Here is a 15,477-nt window from a genome sequence, read left to right as displayed (position 1 = left end):
TCAAGTTCAAACTTGGCCATTTATTAGCTATGTGATATTGACCAAGAGGGAATTTTATAACTTCTAGGGTCCTCTTTGTCTCTAAAATTCTGATTTGACATTCTATAGCATGTGACTGTAAAGCAAACTCAACAGAGCTCAAACTCAGACAAGCCTTGTCTTCAGTCAATTTATGAGGCACATCAGAAAATCATCAGAAAATCAGTCCTTTGTCCACTTTTCTATGGTCATACTATTTTAAAGCAAAATTATTGATTTAGAACTAGAAGGTACATTACCTAGCATCAAGACCAAGTTACTCATCTTACAAATGGAGAAACTTGAGCCCTAGAGAGGTAAGGTGACTGATTATAAGGTCCAGGATTTAGACCCTGGTCTTATAATTTCAAATCTAGGGCTGCTTCCATCACAATATGATTTGCATTTTATGTAAATATTTTCTGGATCTTCAACAAACTCGCAGCTGAATCATTGGGACAGCAAGTGACAGCCTGAGTGGAGCCTAGGATTTATATGTCAATTATTATCTTTCATCAGAATGTGGCTTCATACTCACCCAAGCCATTAATAACTTTGTGGTTGAAGAAAAGAAGGTAAATACTTCTATTCCTTTCTATTCTTCAACTCTTTTCAGGTTTCTTAGGATGTTTTCTTGACACAACATAATTTCCACAGCAATGAACACCTTAGACAAGTCTCAGGGGGAGGAAAAAGCCTGGAAAGAATTTTAAATTTAAAAATTAATTAGTTTAACAGAAAAAAAATTAGACAAAGTTTAATGTCATTGGACTTACTATTGGAATGTCATTGGTCTAATTATCATGTGGTTATAATAAGGACAGGGACAGGTTAAATGTATTTTGACTCTATTTATGAAATCAATTTTGGTCTAGCAGATTTACCACTTGTGAAATACAGGCTATTCATCAGTCAAGAACAATCAATACGCATTTGTTTAGCACCTACTAGTACTTAGCTCTGTACTAGACTCTTGGTGTACAAAGACATAAATCGGTCTTAGGGAATTAGTCTTGGACAGTCAATCAGAGAACTTGGGTTCTATTTCTATCTCTACCCCCTTTATCTATATGATTTTGAATGTATCATTTAACCTATCTCTGAACCTCAGTTTCCTCCTTTGTAAAATGGAGAGATTGGACCAGAACATTCCTATGACCATTTTCAACTTTAGGAGACTAAGTTATTATCTAGTAACATAGCTTAGCATACATTTTTGCCTGCTATCTAATTTAATTTGAACAAAAATTTTAGAATAAAGGCCTTTCCCATGCTCTTAATTTGCTTTTCCATTATATCTTCTGTTTTAATACTAAATGTTCTTGTTTAAGTCCTTATTTGGGTACATTTTTGTTTAGGTGCTTGTATGGTTGTCTATTTCTAAGTGGGTTCAGAGCTTGTAAAAAGAAGTATTCAATAAGGTAAAAAGTACTCATTTTCCAAATTCAAAGTTTAAGTTCAGCTCTTTGTGAGATTTTTTTAAAAAATTAAGTTACTTATATGCATTTGGGATATAAATTATTTGGTACTGATTAAAGATAAGGCATGTCAGGGAGACCCATGTAGATTTCATATTATATTTGTAACATAAAAAACAAAACTTTAATGTCCATTTAGTTAACTGGAAATGATGGAGGAAACCTCAGTGATTAGTCTGCTTAAAGTAACAGTTCAGAAGATTGGGATCAAATCCTGCTTCTGACCCTTAACTATCAATTTTGTAACTATTAGCAAATTACTGAACTGCTGAGTTTTTGCTTTCTCAATTGCAAAGTGAGGCTGATAACCAGGGGAGCTGGAGTCATGGTATGGGGGCTGGAGCCCCAGCTCTGTACCATCCTTCTTATGTGACCTTGGGACTCAGATTGCTCATCGTAAAATCAGGGGGTTGGACTAGATGAGCCCGAAATCTATGATCCTATGATCCTCGCACTAACCGCCTCAGAGGGCTGTTATGAGATGTACCTTCTGTAAAATGTTAAATGCTACGGTAATGTGAGGCTTGCCTGTCTATTTACACACAATAACAGTAAATATTTGTATGATGGTGGAATGTTCACAAAGCACTTTCCATTCTATCCCATTCTGTTTTGGTGACTTAGTGGCATTCTCAGAAGAGTCAGATTGTCCAGGGATGACAAAAGCAAGAGATTGGGCTCATAAAAGGCCCGAGGTTTAAGGGGACAAGCAAGGGTGGAAGCAGACCCTATAAATAGATACTATAGGTATTATCACCTCCATTTTATAGATGAGCAAACTGAGGCTCAGATAGGTAAATGGAATGGTCCCAGAGCTGGCAAATATCAGAGGAGGAGTTCAAACCCAGGTCTTCCTGGCTTCAAGCCTAGCACTCTGTCCACTAGACCATCCTCCTTTTCATAAGAGTAACTCCTTATCTTGATATTCAGGTTTTGTAATTTCTTATTTTCTTCTTTAGGCTTCATCAGCTTGACAATGAATTATCTCAGTGCAGCAGATACCAAATTTTGCTTTGATATTTACAGAGAATTGAAGAAGAATAAAGATGGAAATATTTTCTTTTTGCCTTTCAGGATCTCAGCAGCAGCATGAATGCTGATATCGGGAGCCAGAAGGTAAGTGCCAACAGTGTCTGATTTCGGTTCCTCACATGGCCTTTCTGAGTTGTTGGTACAAAAAAGTGTTTTTTTTAAAAGTCTACATTCCGAATCCTAATTCAGGGTTATTGTTGTATTGTCTATTATGATAGAATATAAACTTTCACGTCAGATCTAACTGAAGCTTGTCTGTGTGAATCCTTTCCTAATTGCTCTGGATTTAAACAAATGTTCAGATTTATATGCATTTTGTGATCATATACCAGATCAGAGTTTGGAAATCAGACTGAAAGCAAAATCTAGCTGCATTTAAAGTTCTAGATTTGATGACTTAGGTTGATTACAGTTATGTTTTGTTTCATTTTTTTTTTCCCTGTGTGTCCTTGGGTAAGTTACCTCATGTCTCTGGGCCTCAGTTTTCTCAACAGTAAAATGAGAGGGGTGGACTTAATGATCTCTGTGGTCCCTTCTAGCTCGAAATCTGTGATCCATGTACTGACAATAGACATGTAGATAACAGAAGTATATGCTTTTTCTTTTCCTCTGACTCCCACAAAAATGTTTCAGACCTCTTCGTGTAGGTTCCTGTAATGAAGTTGCAAAAATTAGCGCACCAGGTGTCAGAGGGAGTTTCAGCATATCAGCAGAGGTGAGTTTCATGACAGCAGAGGATAGGGCAGTCCCTCCATGACCTTGTGTCATCTAAACTGGTTTTCCAAATTGCTCAAAGGAGAGTGCCAAGAAAACTGGCTCTCCAAACAGAGCTATTTTCCCAGACAGGGTTGCATCAGATAAATAAATCATCCCCTGTCTGGGACCCTTCTGCTCCTCCCTCTTTTTTGTGTGGTTCCTCCTTCATTCTCTCACTAACTGTGTGACCCTGGGCAAGTCAGTTGACCCCGTTTGCTTCAGTTTCCTCATCTGCAAAACGATCTGGAGGAGGAAATGGCAAACTACCCCAGTATCTCTGCCAAGAAAATCCTAAATGGGGTCACAAAGAGTCAGACATGACTGAAACAAATGAACAATAACATATTACCCTAGCCTTCCTTTGGGCTACCACTATGCATTTCTAGGCTAAGATTAACTCAAGAATCTTCCCTTTATTTGGAGACTGTCTCTGTGACAAACATGGCGAGCTCCATTCCCCGGTCCACTATCTTTTGGCAGAAGTAAATGAGCCCAATGATGACCCTTTACTGGCCATTGTCTAAAGACCACATGGAAGCCAGACATGTCCGTACCTGCAAGTGAGTGCTCTGGCTCTGTCACTGATAACTTAATTTTAATTGCTGAATATATTGGTGCTCAAGAACACATCACTTTATGTGATCTGAATAAAGTTTGATGAATAGAAATCACAAGGGTTAGTAGGTGAAACACAGCAGCTGGCTGGCATTTTCAGACTGGTTGTGAGAAAGAAGCAGTTTTTAACCTTTTCTTATTTTTATTTATTTATTTATTTGTGTGTGTGCTATGGACCCCTTTGGCAGTCTGACAAGGCCTATGGATCCTCCCTCAGAATAATGTTTATAAATGCAGAAAATGGCATATATAGGATTATAAAAAATCGATTATATTGAAATAAAGTTGTCAAAATATTTTAAAACCCAAGTTCATGGACCCCAGCTTAAGCAACCCTATCACAAAGTGCCATCATTTTATTGGGTTCACCATTGGTTGAGGGTCTGACTCAGGTTTTAAGGTTCAATTTCTGGGTCTGGGTCTATGCAGACTTCTTCCTGATCTGTTCAAGGCATTTGACTCAGGTTGTTCTGAAGTCCCCACAATCCCAGAGTCCTTTAAGTTGCCTGTAGCTCTACTGGAACTTCCAGGGCTCCTAAGGTGGATGTTCCAAATGCCTAAGGTCACAAATTAGCATGGTACAGTGAAAGAGTGCTGGATTTGGAGTCCAGAGGACCTCTGTTCAGCTCCTAGCTTCGTGTGACCCTGAGCAAATCACTTAACATCTCTGTACCTCAGTTTCCTCATTTGTAAAATGATAGGATTTGAACCATATAATCTATACCAGCTCTAAATCTAAATCTAAGCCATATTTTAGGATAGTTGAGCAGCACAGTGATGGCAGGTAGATATACAGATCTAGATTTAGAATTCTGTAGTGTTTTAGATTAGACACTTTCCCCTATAAGTTATTTGAATTCTTTGCTTCTGGCCAATCTGTAGATATGTTAATTAATATTTCTCTATTGCTTCAAAGCCATACTTAAATTGTGTAGAGAAACCTTATAAGGCAAGCCTGGAATCAATGGACTTTTTACATGCTCTAGAAGACAGTGAAAAGAAGATTAACTCTTGGGTTGAACATCAAACAAATGGTAAGGAACTCACAGAACCGTTAGATTATCTGATATTTCTAAAGGGTAATATCTAGGCAGGCATTAAATCTACTAGTCAGTAGTCTAGTAGAAAGAGTAAATTTGGAATTTTTAGGAAGACTGGGTACTAGCAGCCCTAATTCTTCCTTTATGCTAGATGAATAATCTTGGATAAGTTACTTAACTTTTTTGGGCCTTAGTTTCTGAATTTGGAGATGAGGGGGTTCAAGAACACAATATCTAAGGTCCCTTCCAACCCTAAACATCCTTTAGTTATCTGCTCAGAAGGATTGGTCATTGACCTGGTCAACATCTGGCAAACAAGATAAGTATAGCTCAGTCAAAATCAAAGATAATTATATTTATATTCTTCTTTGGAACATTTAAGTTATAATTTTTGAATATTGAAGACACATGAGTCTCCCTGGGATTTCACAAACTTTTGCCTCTGTCCCTGACCTAATCCTGCTTCTGGGCACTGAGTAGCAGCTGCACTTTGAAGGGAAGTTAGGCTTATTCATTTCCTTTCCTAAGATGGGGCTACCTGCTCTCTTCACCCAGTTCCAGCCTTAAACAAGCATCCTGACCTAGGAACTATACCCTTGATCCATACATTATCATCTGGGGGGGGGGTGGGAATTAATGGCACAGGTAACTGTTTGCCCCAGGTATCAAAATTCCTAGGTATAGATTGGGTCCCAATAAATATTTTGAATTTGATACAAGATAGGGAAAGATACGAATAATCCCAAAGGAAAACTATGGATATCAACAAAGTAGATTGACTATTAAGGAAGAGGCACATAGCCTGGGCATGGCTACAACTCAGCAGTGTAGTCCATGGGATGTGGCTTCAGCTCTCAACTCCAGGATCTCTCTCTCTCTCTTTGGGTTTTCTTAGCCTACCTACAATACTTTGGCAGATCAGAGAGGCTCCCAATATGGATGGGATCTGTTGCTGATGAAGTCAATTTCTGAGTACTCTCTGGTCTTACTCTTTCAGGGTAAGGCTACCGCATCTCTTTGTCAGGTACTCTGAGGGGTTTGGGTGTCTCTTCTGCAATACTATCAGTTGTAACTCCCATTCTGAGTGCTTTTCCCATTGTTGTCCACTAATATCTAGCAACCCATTTCCATTTAACCAATTAACGTCGAGTAGCTTTTACAAAGGGATATTTTCTTCTAAGGTATAGCAAGAACAGAAGTACATTTTCCCCCAACACCTTGGGGCACGTTTTTCCCTTTTTCTGGGGGTAATGGATTCAGACTTGATACAGTTTCTTCATAGCATTAGCCCCATCAAGTTCACATCTCAATGTGGCATCACTGTGGGATGAGCCCTCTAAATAATTCTGACACCATTACCCTAACTTTTAAAATAAATAAATGTTAATTATGCTGAATAAATGTTAGTTAAATGAAATTGAATAGGTGTGGCCTTTGGTACTCCTTGTGGATACCGCTTGGCTGTGGTATCCTTCCAAGAGCTGGGCTCTGAAATTTGATTGGTCAGAGATTGTGGAGGAATCTTTTCCCCGACCTTTACTATATAGAATTTGTCACTATTTGGATGCTGTGGGGAGAACCACTTACCGGTAATGAATGGCTTTTGCTGAAATTTATTGCAATCTCTGCTGGCAAAGTTTTTAGTACAGGTTTTATAAATTAAAAAAAAATTAATACTAAATGCACTTGCTCTTTTGTCTCTTCATTTACTTATAAGGAAAAATTAAGGATCTATTTCCTTCAGGAAGTATTGATGCAACTACCATCCTGAGCCTGGTGAATGCCATTGATTTCAAAGGAAAGTGGGCAGTGTAATTTAAGAGAGAAAATACTAAAGAAACGAATTTCAGGATAAACATGGTACTGAAAAGGCTTTTTTCTGGCTGAGCTTTTTCTTTTCTTTTTTTTAATCTTACTTTCATTGATATCTTTTGTTTTTACGTCACCTTTATTTCCAAATTTATCACTCCCTCCCCTACCCAGCAAACCATAGCCCTTAATAAAGATTTAAAAAGAAAGAGGAAAAAGTAATTTGTTTTCATTTTATATCCATAGCAGCCGGGACACAGAATCACAGAATCTCAGAGTTGAAAGGGCCCTCAGATGCCATCTACTTACATTCATTATACCTGACTAAAATCTCTGATGATGATGATTTGTGGTAATGCAAAGAAAGCACTGGCTCTTGAGTCAGAAGATCTGGATTCAAATCCTATCTCTGATGCTTATCATGCACATTACTCTGGGCAAGTCACTTGATTTTTCTGGGCCTCAGTTTCTCCAATTATAAAATAAGATACTAGACCAGATAGCTTCAGAAGTTCCTTCTAGTTCTTGAGGTATGATCCTAAGATCTTATGATAAATTCTACAAAATAGAATTTACAATATCCAAATTTTTACCAAATCTTTGCTTGGAGACACTCTAAGTGAAGGAATAAGCTCTTCATCCTGAGGTAGACAATTCATTCTATTTATGAGTGACTCTATTCTTAGGAACAGTATTATGAGTAACCTTGTGGAGGAATACTCCTATTAACGCTATAGCATTTGAGCCCTTCTCAGTGTGGGTCCCATTAGTACAACATCCATCTGACAATTAACTTTTGGCAAAAATACTTATTCAAAATGTAAAGTAAGAACAGTAGTAACATATCATTCCACAAATAAACCTGGGCTTATTCTCCCACCAGTGCACATAATATTCATGGAAAGAGAGAGGGAATAAACTCAAAGTAATGGGGTGGTAAGGTACATATATAAGGAACACATGGTTGGGGAAACTCACAAATCTACAAATTAGAATCACAACGACCCTAATAGGCCAGTTACTCCTCAAATGTTCTAGTGCAGTTCTGCCTGATATCTGGAAATAATTCTCCTGGTAACTCTTTCAGTCAACTGAGTCACTATTTAGAGCGCTGCAAAAAAAAAATATATATATATATATATATATATATATATTATTAAGGAACGATGCGGAATTAGGAGAGAAACCATGATCTTTGAAATAATTTAATCTATTAAAAACACTCCTTGTTAATGCTATTCTTCCTTGTACGCTGCAGCAATATGAAAAATGGAAACAAGTCAGTATGTTAGCATAATCATGTTATTTCAATCCTTGGAATTACAAGGGATGTTATAACTATCTTTTTTCCTGTTAATGTTGGTATATGAAGTACTTTGACGATAAAGTGGGAAGATTCCTCTTTTCTATTCTATGACAACATTTTAGTTATGAAAAAATAGCAAGTTTTATTTCAAGATTAAAGTTAAAAGAAGACTTTAATCTGCTGAAATTAACCAGATAGCCTCCAGTCATTTTTGCCTCACTATTTGCAAGGATCCTCCAAGGTTCTATTTGTGGGAAGGCAGAAATAACAACCTGCCATTTTTTTAAGGGTCCAAATACATATCACCACTTTTTAGTAGCTACAATTCATTTGTATTTGCTACACTTTTAAATGTAGAGCTTAATGCCTTAAATTTTTCTACTTAATAGTTATGTTTATAAACCTGACAAGAATGGATTTTAAAAACAAACACTTTTCCTGGATTGCTAATCTGACAATCTCTTGTTAAGATGGCCCACGTGCTGAAATCAACTCTAAAATAGTTAATGAGTTAACCTCATAGAGTCATGGCCCAAACTGGACAGTTCACTGGGGACATGAGTTTATTTAAAAAAAATATACTGGCATTTTTATATTATTGAATTTTTAAAAGGCTAAATTCTGAGGGAAATAAAGTACTTATTAGATAATTATGTGCTGTTTGCATTTATTGTAGGATACAAACAGGTCTGTGCAGATGATGGAACAGACAGGTTTCCTCAATATAGAATACATTGGGGAATCTCAGGGAAAGATTCTTGAGCTATTTTATATAAACAAACGTGTAAGGATGTTTGTGCTGCTGCTTACAGACATTAATGGCTTAGAGATGGTAAAGAAATGATAACTCTTCCTTTTTCAACATAGATTCAAACATTTTCTTGGCAATTTGTTTTTAAGTTAAACACATGAGGGAACACAGCATAAAAATACACTATCAATGAATGTCAGGGTTTTTTTTGTTAAAGAAAATAAAAATTCATTCTTAGGACATAAGAATTCTATGGACTTTGAAAATCTCTCCAAATTTTTCGCTTAACGATGAACAAACTCCTACCTGATTATATCCTCCATATTTCAACGATTCTGAACCTGTCTTGGTGATTATACAAACTCCATTCCCCACCCCCACTACCTAATTCTTTATTGCCACTCCCTTCAACCCACCCACCTCAAAGTCCCAACCAAATGCTACCCACCCCTTCCACTGTGCCCTCTGAATGCCTGTTCCATAGGCAATAAACTTGCTTTCATCTTAAATCTTTTCCTTTCCCATTCCTTCCATCTTCAGTCTCTCACTAAAATCTGGTTCCCTCATGACACAGACTCACTGACCAACCTTTCCAACACTAGTTGTACTCCTTTCATTCCTTTTGGCTTTGAGATGGCTTGAGGAGGGGTAGTTGGAACATTACTTGCTCCTCATTGTCTTGTCCAGGTTTTCCCCCATCACTATTCATATTTCCACTCAATCAAAATCCTGGCAACTATTGTTTACAGGCCTCCAGAACACTCCTACAATCTTTGTCTCCTTCCCAACTCCTGCCCTTATGCAAAGAGACTTCAATATACATTTTGATACTCTCTCAAGCACTCTACTCTCCCATTTCCTCAACCTACTCATTTCCCACGACCTACTCTTCCACAACAGCTCAGCCATACTCAAAGATGGTCAGATACTTGATTTAACATCACCTACAAATAAACTATCTCCATGGTCAGAAACTCTGAAATTCCCTTTTTTCATTACAACCCATTGTATTTCCATCTCTCCCTCTGCCTTCCAATAACAAACCCTGCTATTTGCCCATGCTCATCCCTTAATCCCTCAGTTCTGTCCCAGACCATAACCCCTTGAACTAGCCATACTGTCCCCTTGGTAAACCATTTCAACTATACTCTGACTTCTTCTCTTGAGTCCTTTGCACCCCTTACCATATTGCCAATTGTTCTCTGACAAGCCTTAGCTTTTGATCACTTCTACCATCTGCTACCTTCACTACAATACGTGTGCTATGGAACAAAGGTGTAGAAAATTGTGTAACTGTTGTGATTGAATACACTACAAATTTACGTTATATAAGCTCAACTGGGTCCTCACTGTTGCTAGGCAATCTTATACCTCTTTAATTTATTTACTAGCTTCCTCACCACAGAGGCTCTTGCAAACTTTTTCATCCCTCATCAAACCTCCCATGGCTCCCCCAACCCCTGCCTTCTCAGCTATAGACCTTGCCTCATATTTTACTAACAAAAAAAAAAAAAAGGGGGTCATTTGCAGAGAGCAAATTCTCTCAGATTCTCCTCTCCTCTTCATCTCATATCACTCAGATGCTTCATGCCACTATCTCATCCATCATCCCTGTCTCACACAAAGAGGTGATCCTGCTTTTTGCCAAAACCAACCTGCATAAAGTGATTCCATTCCATCCTATCCGTCCCAGCAGTTTTTCCCTTTTATTATCTCAACTTTTATTTATATTCAATGTTTCCCTGCCTATTGACTGCTTCCTTACTGCCTGCAAACTTCCTTATTTAAAAAAAAAACCCTCACTTGATCCTTCCATTCCCAAAAAGTATCGTCCCATATATTTTCTAGTTTTTTGAGAAGGCTTCTTCTTCTTGAGAAGGCTGTCTCCAATAGGTGCTTCCACTTCATCTCCTCTCTTTCTGTTCTTAGCTTTCAATAGTCTGGCTTCCACCCTTACTATTCAACCAAAACCACTCTCTTCAAAGTTTACCAGTGATTCCTTCATGGCCAAATCTATTGGTCTTTTCTCAATTTTCACCCTTCTTGACCTCTCTGCAGCATTTGGCACTGTCAATTATCTTCTTTTCCTTGATACTCTCTTTACTCTAGGTTTTCTGGACACTCCTCTCTCGTGGTTTTAGCTAACTGACTGCTCCTTATGGTTCTTTTGCTGGATCTTCATTCAGGTTACACCCCCTAACTGAGGGTATCCCTTAGTTCTCTTCTCTTCTCTTCTCTATACTACTTGATGATCTCATCAGCTTCCGTTGATTCAAGGACCATCTCTATGTTAATGATTTTCAAATCTACTTATCCAGCCCTAACTTTTCTGTTGACCTCCTGTCTTGCATTCCAAATGCCTATTAGAGATCTCAAACTGAATGAACTACAGCCATCTTAAACTCAATGTTCAAGACAGAACTTATTGTCTTTCCTCCCAAACCTCCCCTGCTTTCAAAACTTCCATATTATTGTAGAGGTAAGCATCTAGGCATCATTATCTATTTGTCACTATCTCTTACCTCCTATATACAATCTGTCGCCAAGTTCTATAGATTTCACCTTTGCAACATCTCTAAAATGTGCTTTCTTCTTGCATCTGATATTGCTGCCTCTCTAATATAGACCCTCATTACCTCATGCCTGGACTATTGTAATAACTGGTCAGTGAATATGCCTACATCAAATCTCTGCCTACTTCAATCCATCCTCCATTCACCCAGTAAAGTGATTTTCCTAAAGTATATGTCTGGAGGCAGCGAGGTAGTGCAGTGGATAGAGTACTGGCCCTGAAGTCAGGAGGACCTGAGTTCAAATCTGACGTCAGACACATAACACTAGCTGTATGACCCTGGGCAAGTCACTTAACCCCATTGCCGAGCAAAACAAAAACAAACAAAAAAAATAAAGTACGTGTCTGACCATGTCACCCCCTTCCCCTACTCAGTAAATTCCAATGGCTCCCTATCACCTCCAAGGTCAAACAAAAAATCCTCTGTCATTCAAAGCTCTTCATAACCTAGTCCCCTTCTACCTTTTCAGTCTTCCTATACTTCGTGTCTCCATACTTCCTCCCCACCCCTACATGTACTATTTGATTCAGCTACACCGGCCTCCTTGTTCTTTCTCAAACAAGACTTTTCCTCTTGGCTTTGGGCATTTTTACTGGCTGTCTCCCAGGCCTGGAATCTGCCTTCTCATCTCTGCCTCCTAGTTTCCCCTGGCTTCCTTCAATTTCTGCTAAAATCCCACCTTCTACGGGAAGCTTTTCCTAATCCTTCTTAATCATTTCTCATTTATCCCACGTATAGCTTATCTCCAACATTAGATTGTGAATCCCTCAAGGACAGGGACTATCTTTTGCCTTTGTTTGTAGCACCTGTACTTAGCACAATGCTGGTATATAGAAGGAGCTTAACAAATGCTTAGTGACTGGAAAATGTGAAGGAAAATCAGGTTTCTCCACGACTATAGTTCATATTTCTGTGGATTCAAAACCTTCCTTACAATTGTACAAGTTATTCCTAATTCCCCTTTGCTTAGAATAAGGTTTCTCCACAAACAGTTCATCAGTTCATAGTTCCATGATTAAAAACACCCACTAAAATAATGTTATTTATCCATTTTCTCCTGTAGTTGGGAGACAGACTCACCTTTGAGAAATCAACGGAACTGATGAATCCTGAGAAGATGACCTCTAAAGAAGTTGATTTGAGTTTCCCTCGGTTTAAACTAGAACAGACTTACTCTCTGAGGTCCGCAATGGAAGATATGGGGATGACAGATATATTTGATGCACAAAGTGCTAACTTTTCAGGAATGATAGCCCATAGGGGCATGGTTGTGTCCAAAATCATCCATAAAGCCTAAGTAGAGGTAAATGAAGAGGGTGCTGAAGCAGCAACTGCCACTGGTGTTGTAGTTACAGAGAAGTTCCCTTCTCCTAGGGAAAAATTTAATTGTGACCACCCATTCCTCTTCTTCATTTGACACAACAGAAGCAAGTGTATTCTTTTCTATGATAGAGTTCCTGCCCTTTAACAAAGAGCAGATGGGGATTGATAAAATGTAAGCTCATTGAGGGCAGGAACCAGCACCTGGCACAATGCCTGGCATGGATTAAGCACTTAATAAATGCTGAGATTGATTTGTTTACATGGTCTTATCTTTGGGGCAAATATCCATAGGATCATTATGTTGAAATTAGTAATGAAAGATACAAATTTCTCACCTCTTTTACATTTCCTTTACTTTACCATAAACAGCTCTGGAATTATAATGCTAAACTGGTTTTCTCAGCATTCCATCTGGGTCATACTACAGAAATACAGCAACTGTTTTTTCAAGCTGAAATTTCATGCAGAAAGTGGGCCAGATTAATCCCAGTTCTCATAGAAATGGTGCCAAAAATGACACCCATAAGGGAAATTAATAGCTTTAGTTTCAGCTCTGAAGTCTTGGCTTTAGTGGAATTTAGTTTAGACTTGATCACAAGGACTTAATTCCATTCCTTATTGATGGTAATCACTGATATCCTTTTAGCTGTGCTTTTAAAGAACACTCTGGAGGCAGCTAGGTGGTGCAGTGGATAGAGCACCGGCCCTGAAGTCAGGAGGACCTGAGTTCAAATCCGGCCTCAGACCAAACACTTGACATTTACTAGCTGTTTGACCCTGGCAAATCATTTAACCCCAATTGCCTCACACAAAAAAAATAAAAAGCACTCTGTTTCTTTATAGTTTTGACTGCTAAAGTGTGTGTGATCTTGACTGCGGCTATTTGCTACTTGAATTCTTTCTTTGACCTGGAAGCTTGGGATTTTGGCTATGATGTTTCTGGGAGTTTTCATTTGGAGGTTTCTTTTAGGAAATGACTGGTGGAGCCATTTATACTTTTTTATTTATACTTTGGCCTTTGGTACTGAGATGTGGTACTTTTCTTTTAAGATTTCTTCAAAGTGCTTAATAAATGTTTATTAACTGAAACATGCTATCTAAGTTCTCTTTTTTTTGGTCATGGCATTCAGGTAATGTAATAATTATTCCATTTTTTCTTCAATCTGTTTTTCTAGGTCAGTTGTTTTTCCTAGCAGATACTTTTATATTTTATTCTGTTTTTCTGTTTTTTAATATTTCTTTCTTGTTTCATGGGGTGGTTGGCTTTTATTTAGTTCATTCTAATTTTTAGTGAGTTTGTTCCTTGTACAAGATTTTGTACCTCTTATATATTAAGCTATTAGTTTTCTTTCCATTTTTTTCTTCCATAGCTCTTATTTCTTTTCCATTTTTTCTTTAGTGGCCTCATTTTATTTTATGTATATATAAATATATAATGCTTGTTTCATCTCTGCGAGGAATTCCAGTTAAATTTATGTTGGAGCTGTGCTTTTCTCTGAGTATTTGTTTGCATATCTTTTGGAGTCATTCTCTTCTTCTGTGTGGTTTTTTAAAATATCTCTGTCACTGTAATTGATTTTTATGGTAGGATTGTTTCTTCTCCTCCTCCTCCTCCTCCTTCTTCTTCCCTTTCTGACTTCAGAATTGGTATTAGGGCCAAACTGAGTACTTCAGGAGGGAAGGCTGCTCCTGCTCCTGCTTCCTTGGGATATTGAGTGTTGTATTATTTCAGAATCTCAGAGACAGTACCAGCTGGGGACTAGAAAGCTTTCTATGCTCCCAGAGCGGCCTAATCCAATGCAAAGTCTGATTTTCTTTCCTGGCTTGGGTCAGAGCAATAGTAGATTGCTGTTGGACACAGTCACTCTCAACCAGGTGGGACAATTCTACCTAAATTAATTTACTAATTCAGTGCCATACAAACCAAACTACCAAAAATTATTTTATAGAGCTAGAAAAAAATAATAAAATTCATCTAGAAGCACAAAAAGTCAAGAATATCAAGAGAATTAACAAAAAAAAAAGTATGAAGGAAGGCTGCCTAGCAGTACCACATCTTAAACTGTACTACAAAGTAGTCATCATCAAAACAATCTGGTACTGGCTGAGAAACAGAATGGTGGATCAGTGGAATAGATTAGGTATATAAGGCACAGTAGTAAATGACCATAGTAATCTAGTGTCTCCTAAATGCAAATATCCAAGCTTTTGGGACAAGAACTCACTATTAGACAAAAACTGCTGGGAAAAGCAAGTGAGCAATTTGATAGAAATTAGGTATAGACCGATACCTCACACACTATACCGACATGGCTAATTTTTGCATGCCAAAACATGTATAATCCATATCTAATTGCTTGCCATCTCAGTGAAGGGGGAGGGCAGGGAGGTGGGGAAGGAATTTGAAACTCAAAATTTTTAAAAATGAAAGTAAAATTGTTTTTAATGTGTATTTTGAAATACATACGTATATATAAATTTTTTAAAAAAGTGTTTTTAGTCCAATGTTGTTTCTACTATGCCATGCTGCTTTTTTTGAGAGTTAAAAGCTTTTGAAACAGGAGTCTTTTTCTTTCAAGTGAAAGCCTTTTCAAGTAAAATCTTTTGATCTCATTAATTATAAAAATTGTTGAGCCAGGGTTAAGAAAGGCTCAAGTCAGCTTAGCGGACCCTAGCCCTTGCAGGGAAAGTTGAATCAAGATGGAATCAGATGGCAATTGAAGTACATTTTCCTTCCTTCCTTCCTTCCTTCCTTCCTTCCTTCCTTCCTTCCTTC

The 15,477-nt window shown here is 37.9% G+C and overlaps 1 pseudogene; it reads left to right on the top strand.

The window, feature by feature from the left end:
• The first annotated feature begins 2,472 nt into the window (after positions 1–2,472).
• LOC114048064 lies at positions 2,473–12,846 on the top strand (annotated as a pseudogene).
• Positions 12,847–15,477: the final 2,631 nt, after the last annotated feature.

This window comes from Vombatus ursinus, unplaced genomic scaffold (assembly GCF_900497805.2).
Source record: "Vombatus ursinus unplaced genomic scaffold, bare-nosed wombat genome assembly UNPS02014791.1, whole genome shotgun sequence".
Classification (NCBI taxonomy): domain Eukaryota; kingdom Metazoa; phylum Chordata; class Mammalia; order Diprotodontia; family Vombatidae; genus Vombatus; species Vombatus ursinus.
Note: the sequence above shows the minus strand (reverse complement) of the source record. Positions and strands in the feature narration are given on the sequence as shown.